General features: G+C 41.7%; 1 long non-coding RNA gene across 3 annotated transcripts in view; it reads right to left on the reverse strand.

The window, feature by feature from the left end:
* The window catches only part of LOC114807974, a 32,378-nt gene extending 23,651 nt beyond the window's left edge, over window positions 1-8,727 (reverse strand). For 2 of the 3 annotated variants that reach the window (XR_003755980.2, XR_005659782.1), the window contains exons 1-2: window positions 8,659-8,727; window positions 579-712 (exon numbers count right to left, since the gene is read on the reverse strand). This is a non-coding gene — a long non-coding RNA (uncharacterized LOC114807974). The remainder of the gene's footprint in view (window positions 1-578; window positions 713-8,658) is intronic. The other variant, XR_005659784.1, reaches the window with a different exon arrangement.
* Window positions 8,728-10,349: the final 1,622 nt, after the last annotated feature.

Consider the following 10,349-nt stretch of genomic DNA (forward strand, 5'->3'; position numbering starts at 1 on the left):
TTGCCTGTACAGCTGGAAAGGCCATTCCTATAGGACTTTAAAGGCAAAGTAGAAAAAATGACATAAAAGCCTTGCTTGGATTTGATTGATGCACTCTCATATTTGAAGTTCACTTGGAGGTTTGTGTTGGAAGGCCTAGGTCACTCCATCCAGCCCTCTAATGAGACTGTATGAACATTCTCAGCTCTGTAGGCCTTGCTTTAATCAGAGATCGGAAAACACTCCTGACGGATAGGCTCCAGAATCAGATCTAAACAGAAAATAACATGCTCGATTTGGCCTCTGAAGGTGGGTTGAGCACATCTTTGTGATGTATTGGAGCATTTGCTGAGCTCAAGTGCACGTGGTGCGGTTCCTATTTCTGTCGGCAAATACAAATTTTTCACTCAGCAGGCATAATCAGAGCTAACTCGAGAGGAGAAATAACAAAAACTCAACAGCCCTTAGCAACTCAGCATGGCATAGAGGGATTTAAGACTTTAGTATTTTATCTCTATCAGTATGAAAATATATGGGGAAATCTGAACTTTGGAAGCACAAATAAATACATTTAACACATTAGAAGTCACCGATTTTACCTTAGACTCCTGGGCCCTCTACTTTGCTCATGTTCTTCTCCTCCCAGCCGAGTCACAGCAGTATTTTTAGGTTTCAAAAGGCTGCTCCACTAATTTGGATCATTTTACGTCAATCTAGAGCATGGAATCAGGAACTGTGCAAACCATAATTAGCAGTTTTTAGCTGGTCTGTCAGTGTAAAATGAAATTCTTCAATTGTGAATTGTGATGGATAGTCCAATGAAACCTGAACAGCAGGAAATAATAATCTCCTTCCCTTTCCTTGAATATGAGGTAAATCCCAAATTCCAAAGACTTGGAAACACTTCAAGAGCTCACCAAACTTCGTTTTGAGAAGTTCCATTATGGGCATCAATTGGAAATTGGCTACCCATTTGACTGTTCCATTTATATGATCACTGCAATTCCAGTATTTCATAAAACCATTGCACCAGTAATAACAAATTATTCCATGTCACCCACCACCTTGTAGGGGGGTATGGTATCTGCTTAAGCAGACACAAGCTACGTCCATTTCAGGATCATTTATCACTATCCTTCCTTATTCATAAGCCATTCTGAGTTGCTTTGGCCGGATGTTCACATTTAGATAGGAAGAACTGTGTGGCCTAGTAGAAAGAGCACAGAATTGGAGTTCCTCAAGGGTCAGTTCTTGGCCCTCTTCTGTTCTCCATCTACACTCACTCCCTCGGTGAACTCATTCGCTCTCACGGCTTCAACTATCATCTCTATGCAGATGACACACAGATCTACAGCTCTGCCCGTCCTCTCCCCCTCCCTTCAGGCTCGTATCTCCTCCTGCCTCCAGAACATCTCAACCTGGATGTCTGCCTGCCACCTAAAACTCAACATGTCCAAAACTGAGCTCCTTATCTTCCCTTCCAAGCCCTGTCCTCTTCCTGACTTCCCTATCACTGTGGATGGTACGACCATCCTTCCCGTCTCTCAAGCCCGCAACCTTGGTGTCATCTTTGACTCGGCTGTCTCATTCACCCCACCATCCAATCCGTCACCAAGACCTGCCAGTCTCACCTTTATAATATCGCCAAGATCTGCCCTTTCCTCTCCACCCAAACGGCTATCTTACTGGTATAGGCTCTCATAATATCCCGGCTGGATTATTGTATCAGCCTTATCTCTGATCTCCCTTCCTCCTGTCTCTCCCTGCTCCACTCTATTCTTCATTCCGCTGCCTGGTGCATCTTCCTGCAGAAATGCTCTGGGCATGTCACTCCCCTTCTTAAAAACCTCCAGTGGTTGCCTATCTCTGCACGAAACAAAAACTTCTCCCTCTAGGCTTCGAGGTTCTCCATCACCTTGCCCCCTCCTACCTCTCCTACCTTCTCTCTTTCAACTCCCCACGCCGCACGCTCCGCTCCTCTGCCGCCCACCTCCTCACCGTCCCCCATTCTCACCTATCCCACTGTCGACCCCTGGCCCACGTCCTCCCACTGTCCTGGAATGCCCTCCCTCCTCACCTCCGCCAAACTAACTCTCTTTCCCTCTTCAAAGCCCTACTGAGAGCTCACCTCCTCCAAGAGACCTTCCCAGACTGAGCTTCCCCTTTTCCCTCTGCAGCCTCTACCCCCCCTTCACCTCCCCTCAGCTAAGCTCCCTTTTCCCCCCATTTCCCTCTGCTCTTCCCCCTCTCCCTACCCCTCCCCTCAGCACTGTGCTTGTCCGCTCACTTGTATATATTTTTATTAGCCTATTTATTTTGTTAATGAGATTTACATCCCCTTGATTCTATTTATTGCTATTGTTTTTTGTCTGTCTCCCCCGATTAGACTGTAAGCCCGTCAATGGGCAGGGACTGTATCTGTTGCCGATTTGTATATTCCAAGTGCTTAGTACAGTGCTCTGCACATAGTAAGCGCTCAATAAATACTATTGAATGAATGAATGAATGGATGTCAAGAGACCTGTGTTATAATCCTGGCTCTACAATTTGCCTGCTGAGTGACCTTGGGCAATTCACTTATCTTCTCTGTGGTTCAGCTTCCCCATCTGTAAAATGCAGTTTAAATACCCGTTATCACTCCCCCTTAGACTGTGAGGCCTATGTAGGGAAAGGGACTGTGACTGCTTTGATTGTACTGTTTCTACCCCAATGTTTAGCGCTTTACAAATACCAAATATGTGCCTGGAAAATGGGAAAGCAATGTTATATAGGCTGCTCAAGTCTCATTTATCACAGACACATTTACAAGGCCTCTCATACTCTTTCAGCTTCCTAAATGCCTCAGAAAAATAGGTTCGTGTACCACTGGACACAACTGCTTCAAGTCACTCTCGAAATTACTGTTTCATGTTATATTTTGCCTTCAAGCTTCCCTTACCATCTTTCCCTGACCAACATATCACCTACTCATCAAGAGCCTTCCTTGGGATCTTTTCTCTATCTTCCAAAGCAACCATTTTTGCTAGGAAATATCCCTACCAGAGAGTTCCATTTACCACATTTCTGAGAATTAACATTCTCCCATTCTGTTCCCACTGGTATTCTGCTGTCCATCTCACTGAGACGTTATACCTCTGGACTGAAAATGTAGAACAAAAATTATGTTTCACAACTTTCAAAGCATTGTTAGCATTGTGGCCATGGATGTCTTCTTCCAGGAGCACATTTTGGACAGAGGCTCTTGTAGGGTTCTCCTTGTAGGAGCAATTTAACTTCTTCCCAGGGTGAGGGACTGGGAAGTTAATGCTATGTTTAAAGAAATGTTCCTTCTTGAATATTTTAGGTGACACAGTGTACTCAATCGATTTCATTCATTCAGTCATATTTACTGAGTGCTTTGTGTATGTCTAACACTCTACTAAGTGCTTGAGAGAGGGCAATATAAGAATAAGCAGACACATTCCCTGCCCACAACAAGCTGACAGTCTAGATCTGTTCGCCTTCAGCAGTGTTTCAGGATTCTAAGGTTTCAAGGTCCTAAGACTGGAAGGAATTTGGCTGTAAACTCCTGTGTCTACCAACTCTGCTGCATTGTACTCTTCCATGTGCTTAGTTCAGCACTCTGCACATCGAAAGCACTCAATAAATACCATTGATTGATCAATTTACACATTCATTCTCCAAACTCCTGGGAGAATACACCCTCACAGGCTGGTGGAATGTGGCTTCTACATCTATTTTACTCTCCCAAGTTTTCAGTACAATGTTTTGTGCGGATAAACCCTCATTAGATATGATTGATTGATTGATTGATTCATCTGGGAAGAAGACCCAGAGAAGCATCTTCAGAATCCTCTTCCACTGTCATGAAATTATCAGCCAGGAAATTCTTTCTGGTGACTAAATAAATTGCTGCAATTTCCTTTTATTGGTTTAGGTTCCCAAAGAAAATCACTGTCACTGATTTAAGAATTGGGGGAAAATATCCAACCATGCTCTATGAATGGATTGTTGAGAAATTTCATTGGGATTCACCACTGACAATGTTTTGATTCTTAAGCCAGCAGCTGTTCTCCTCATCTTTGTGAAATCATGACTCTGTTTTTACTGCATGTATTGTCTCTAAACTTGAAAATTACCACTGAACAATTTTGTTTAAAAAATGAATCAAAGAAACATCCTCCCAATACTGAATGTGTTGTTAGCATCCTGAAATATTATGTCTTCAAGAGAATGGCATGATGCTCAAAGCCTTCATGTTTCCATTTTACATGTGCCAAATATTCTTGATTTCCCTATGCGGAATGACAAAAACCCTTTATTCATGTGTCATGTATTTGTATGTGGGACCCACTAGGATCAATAATACAAGAAATCTGGGACCCACAAATTTGCAAATCAAAAGTTGGTGGGCTATTAATCAGTTTTGTTGAGTTCTTCCACTTTTCCACTCATTTTAACATTTACATTTTTTTTGCCATCTTAGCTTTCAGAATGACCGTATTCCAATTTGAAAACGCAACAATCCACAGGGGGAAAAAAACACTGTGGTATCCTAAAGTTGTAAAATAAAAACTCCTGCTTTTAATAATGATAATGATGGTATTTATTAGGCCTTACTCTGTGCCAAGCACAGTGCTAAGGGCTGAGGGGAGATAAATAATCAGATCAGGAAGAGTTCCTGTCCCACATGGGGATCACAGTCTAAAAGGGAGAGAGAATTAGGTATATGATCTACATTCTGTAGATGAGGAAAAATGAGGTACAGAGAAGTTAAAGGATTTTCCCAAGGTCACACAGCAGGCAAGTAACGGAGGCGGGACTAGAACCCAGATCAAGTGCCTGCTATGGGCTCTCGTAATATCCCGGCTAGACTACTGTGTCAGCCTTCTCTCTGATCTCCCATCCTCCTCTCTTGCCCCGCTCCAGACTATTCTTCACTCAGCTGCCTGGATCATCTTCCTGCAGAAACGCTCTGGGCATGTCACTCCCCTTCTTAAAAACCTACAGTGGTTGCTTATCAACCTCCGCACGAAACACAAACTTCTCACTCTAGGCTTCAAGGCTCTCCATAATCTTGCCCCTTCCTACCTCTCCTCCCTTCTCTATTTCTACTGCCCACCCTGCACCCTCTCCTCCTCTCCCGCTCACCTCCTCACCGTCCCGTTCTCACCTATCCCGCCGCCGACGCCTGGGCCAAGTCCTCCCACGGTCCTGGAATGCCCTCCCTCCTCTCCTCCGCCAAACTAACTCTCTTCCCCTCTTAAAAACCCTACTTAAAGCTCACCTCCTCCAAGAGGCCTTCCCAGACTGAGCTCCCCTTTTCCCTCTGCTCCCTCTACCCCCCCCCTCACCTCTCCGCAGCTAAACCCTCTTCTCCCCCCTTTCCCTCTGCTCCTCCCCCTCTCCCGTCCCATCCCCTCAGCACTGTACTCGTCTGCTCAACTGTATATATCTTCATTACCCTATTTATTTTGTTAATGAGATGTACATCACCCTGATTCTATTTATTTGCTATTGTTTTAATGAGATGTTCTTCCCCTTGATTCTATTTATTGCCACTGTTCTTGTCTGTCTGTCTCCCCAGATTAGACTGTAAGCCCATCAAAGGGCAGGGACTGTCTCTATCTGTTACCGATTTGTACATTCCAAGCGCTTAGTACAGTGCTCTGCACATAGTAAGCGCTCAATAAATACTATTGAAGGAATGAAGTGCCTAACAGTTCTATGATATCTCCACTAGACTTTTAAAAGTAATAAATAATAATGTTAGTATTTGTTAAGCACTTACTATGTGCAGAGCACCGTTCGAAGTGCTGGGGTAGATATAGGGTAATCAGGTTGTCCTACATGAGGCTCACAGTCTTAATCCCCATTTTACAGATGAGGTAACTGAGGCACAGAGAAGTTAAGTGACTTGCCCACAGTCACACAGCTGACAAGCGGCAGAGCCGGGAACAACAGAACCAGGTTATCAAGAATGACCTAAGTGCCTGGTCAAATAAAGATGTGAGAGGCTGTGGAATTCATAGTAGGCTAGTTACAACAAGGTGGGATCCCCTTATGAAAGGGCCCAGCAGACTGACCCGAGAGTCCACACAGAGTTTGGGGAAGCTAAAGCGGATGGAACAGGCCTCCTCTGGCCAGTTCTCTTCCTAACTTATTTCATATTTCTATGTAAGCTCTTTGTGGGCAGGGAACCTGCCTACCAACTCTACTGCACTGAATACTCCCAAGTGCTTAGTAAGGTGCTCTGCACACAGTAAATGCTTAATAAATACCTCTGAAGATTAGAAAGGTGATAAGAAGAGCTATTGATGGGATCTTATTCTGGTGAGAAACTTCTGATGTGTACCCAGGACATTTTGATAGTCAATTGACCTCCTTGTTGGCAGCATGAGAAGCTCTAACACTTTCCATTTGCCCAGACATTCCAGTAACTTAGGAAAAAATTAGTTTGAAGCTGGACTATAATATTTGTCTATCTATACATTTCAAATTTACCCACATTCCATGTCTTTGTGCTGTCAAACATTAGATAAACAAAATCAAACCTAATTTCAAATCACGCTCAGTTTACTTTTACCCTTTTTCATTTTTTTGAAAATCCAAAATCAAAATAAACAAGATCAGAGTTGAAAGATCAAAGAGTCTTGAAGTTTACATCAACTTCCAAGAAGTTGTTTTTTTCCCCAGTGAGGATATTAGGTACTACAGTACATGAACGTGTAAATTGCAAAAGAGATCTTTCAGTTAGCTAGAATGAAGAATGACCAAAAAATGTAGTTTCCTTTTGTAAAGATGAGTATTAGGTGACAAATTCTCCACCCAAACCGGGTTTTCTGAATCACTGGGAAAAAAAAAGCAAAGGTCTAACAGGCATGTAAACTCATTTTAAATGTCATGTCTTATTAGAACACAATAAGTGCAATGTCTATGTTCGATCTTTGGTTCAGCCATCACATTTGTCAAAATTTTATGATAATTCATTCCATCATTCTTCAGACATTTAAATGACAGACAGTCCTTAAAAAAAAACTCCTCTGTAATCCTACTCTTCATGTTCAACTCCCTCCAGAGGGGTGTTTAAAATACTCCACATTATGGCAGTAGCAGAGCCTAAAATTCTCAATCCCACTCATGATTTGCTGGCTTTTTGGAAAATGTCAGTGAATGGACTCTCTCCTATTCTTGACCTCTTGACTTCTGAACCACAGCTGCCCAAATCTTAACTTTGCTTATTTAAGTCAGTAGCTATGGTATCATTGTGATCCTTTCCCAGAGGGTCTGGAGATTTTACTCTCCTGAACGGATAAGCTCCCCCTCTAGTGTTCACTACTCATCACGTTATTCCTTCATCGAGGAGGAAAAAGTGCTGCCAGTTTGTAGCTCCCTACAGACCGACGGTCCCTGGTCTTACATTTGTATGTTAAAGACGGTATGGCTAGAAGATGAGGTAAATGAAGTCCTTGGACATATTTTCTGACTTTATTTCTCCATCTGTTTCAAGGCACCAGCACAGCTCTGTGGAGATATCTTTCTGAAGCATGGCTTGGGCTCACCGAGAGTAGAAAAAGACAAGCAGCACAGCTGAAGTGACTTTGGGAGTTAAGGAAGACAGAAGGTGACCTGGTAAAAACCCTTGTTCCATTGGATAGATTTGGAGCTTGAACATGACTGAATGTGTTCACGCTGGACACAGAAGCATTACATTTGCAAAGCCAGTTACAAATTGAGCAGAAAGAGTGAGGGCTACCCTGCTCCTCCTGTTCCCTGAGACTCTCAGTGGTTACCTGAAGGAAAATCTGTTCCCACCCTTCGCCATCAGAAACCAATTCAATAAATAAGGCTCTACCTACACTGAGACAGGCACTCTCCACACAGAATACCCTACTCGAGTAAAAAGTAAATTGAGTATACGTGACCATTTTTAAGTGGGGTGGGATGAAAGGTTAAAAGTTCAGTCCCTTCATTAAATCCAGTCTTGAATCCTTGGCTAGACATAATCCAGAATTTATTATGTCATTAAAAAATAAAGAAAATCAAAGCTTAGTTTCAGACACTGTAGAAGCTCTGTGCCCTGAAATCTGGACTTATTGTGCATCTTTAAACTTTCAGCTTAAAACTCTTTATGAGGAAATTGCAGTTTAAGATTTGAAAATATAGGACCATTTAAATATCAGAAATTGCAACCACATTTCTTAAACTCTATGGTGTTCTCCATTCACATTTTAGCAATATTTGGGCACTTTAAAAGAGCTTTGTTTCCTTTTGTAAAAGTGTGAACCTATAAGAATATTGAAATGACTCTCCAGGTGTTGTGCTTTTTCTTAATATTACAGCTCTACAAATACATTGGTGGTGCTTCCAAATTTAAAAAGACAAGATAAATAGAAATCAACATAAAAATAGGACATCATAAGTAAACAAAAATAATCTGAAACCTCAAAGATTTGAAACTAAATAGAGCTTTTTCAGATCCCTTTTAGCTTTTCTGTTTTACATTTCATTTTCCCTCACTGGCAAACTTTGTGCTTCTATAAGTGTGTATTCTTGTTTTTATCCTAAGAGTGACAATTTATAGGCTCCTGATGGCAGCATATCATCTGTAGCATTTACAAATATGATAAAATTCTAAAACATGTTGTAATATGAGAAAATTCTTACATAGGGGATTACCTGTGAATTCTCCTGTCAGTATTCATTTTCTGCTTGGGATAAGCCTGATTCCAAGTTGAAAAAACTCCCTAGAAACACCTCCTTTATATCTGCCCCTCCCCACCCTCATTAGAGAGTAAGCCCTTTGTGGCTAAAGAACCTGTTAAAATTTCACAAGCACTGAATTTAATGCATTATCCTCAGGTGAACTCAATGAATACCATTATAAAACACTATTACTCAATAAAAACCATTAATAATATTACTGTCACCTGTTGCTGGAGTGACTTGAGGGGGAAGGGGATTTGCCATTAACCCTCCTTGTACTGTGATAGTCTGGGAAATTTGAGGGTGGAATCTTGGTGCAAAGGAGCAAAATTATCAGTCCACTTCCTAATGCATACCACCTGATTGGGCCTAATGCCACCCATGACAGACAGGGCTGCACAAGCATGCTGTTTATTCACGTCCTTCTTCCAGCTGCTTCAGCTCCAAGAAGCAGGGTGGCTTAGTAGAAAGAGCCAGGCTTGGGAGTCAGACGTTGTGGATTCTAATCCCGGCTTTGCCACTTGTCATTTGTGTGACTTTGGGCAATGCCATTAACTTCTCTGTGTCTCAGTTACCTCATCTGTAAAATGGGGATTAAGACTGTGAGCCCCATGCGGGACAACCTGATTACCTTGTACTGATGCCTCACTACTTGCTTTGCTGTTTGTTTCCCCCTGCTAGACTGTGAGCCCATTGTTGGGCAGGGATTGTCTCTATCTGTTGCCGAATTGTACTTTCCAATCGCATAGTACAGTGCTTTGCACACAGTAAGTGCTCAATAAATATGATTGAATGAATGAATGAATACACCAGTGCTTAGAACAGTGCTGGGCACATAGTAAGTGCTTACCAAATACCATTTATTATTCTTCTTCAAGAAAGGATAATAAAACATTCAGCAAAATTAGAATTATTCTCGACTTCCAACCAAAATGATAGCAAACCTATATTGAGAGTCAATCAACTAGTACTTGTGACGTCCCAGTTTTGTTATTGAAATGTTTGATCTGCAGACTACAACTCTTTCTAGATCAGGTTGAAATTAGATAGAAAATTTCCTGAAACCCTAAGGGAAAGTGTTTTATTGCTTGGTATCTGCAAGCAAGAACAACTAGGAATTATCCCAAACAGTATAATATCATCTGTTCTTGACTTTCAGATGCATTTGGCAAAGCCCAGTAGACAAGTCATATAAGTATCCCAATTTTAAAGTGCTTATCTAAACCAAAGAAAGCCTGGAAGCAATTGGAGTGCTACCATTTCATAAGATGGATCTTTGGACTTAGAGTCCAGATAAAGTAGTTTGAAAGGAAATTTGTAATGCTGGGAAATTTGAATTTACTTAAACATCTATTCAATTGGCTCTATTACATGTTAAAACATGCCCTGTACTCTATGCAGTGCCCCCAGATAGCTAGAAATTGGTACTAACGTTGCTTCCTGAGAGAAGAGTGATAAGAAAATATGTGAATGAAGATGCTTGAATTACATTCTGGGCTCTCTGGTAAAACGTGGAAACCCACACAAATCTGACCATAAATTTATAGTACCAACAGTGTTGTCAAAGAACTATGGGAAGGGATTTGTGTGTGTATGTGAGTGCATACAAGAGTATATGTGTTTTCTGTGTGTGTGTGTGTGTGTGTGTGTGTGTGTGTGTGTAT

Source organism: Ornithorhynchus anatinus, chromosome 1 (genome assembly GCF_004115215.2).
Source record: "Ornithorhynchus anatinus isolate Pmale09 chromosome 1, mOrnAna1.pri.v4, whole genome shotgun sequence".
NCBI classification, from domain to species: Eukaryota; Metazoa; Chordata; class Mammalia; order Monotremata; family Ornithorhynchidae; genus Ornithorhynchus; species Ornithorhynchus anatinus.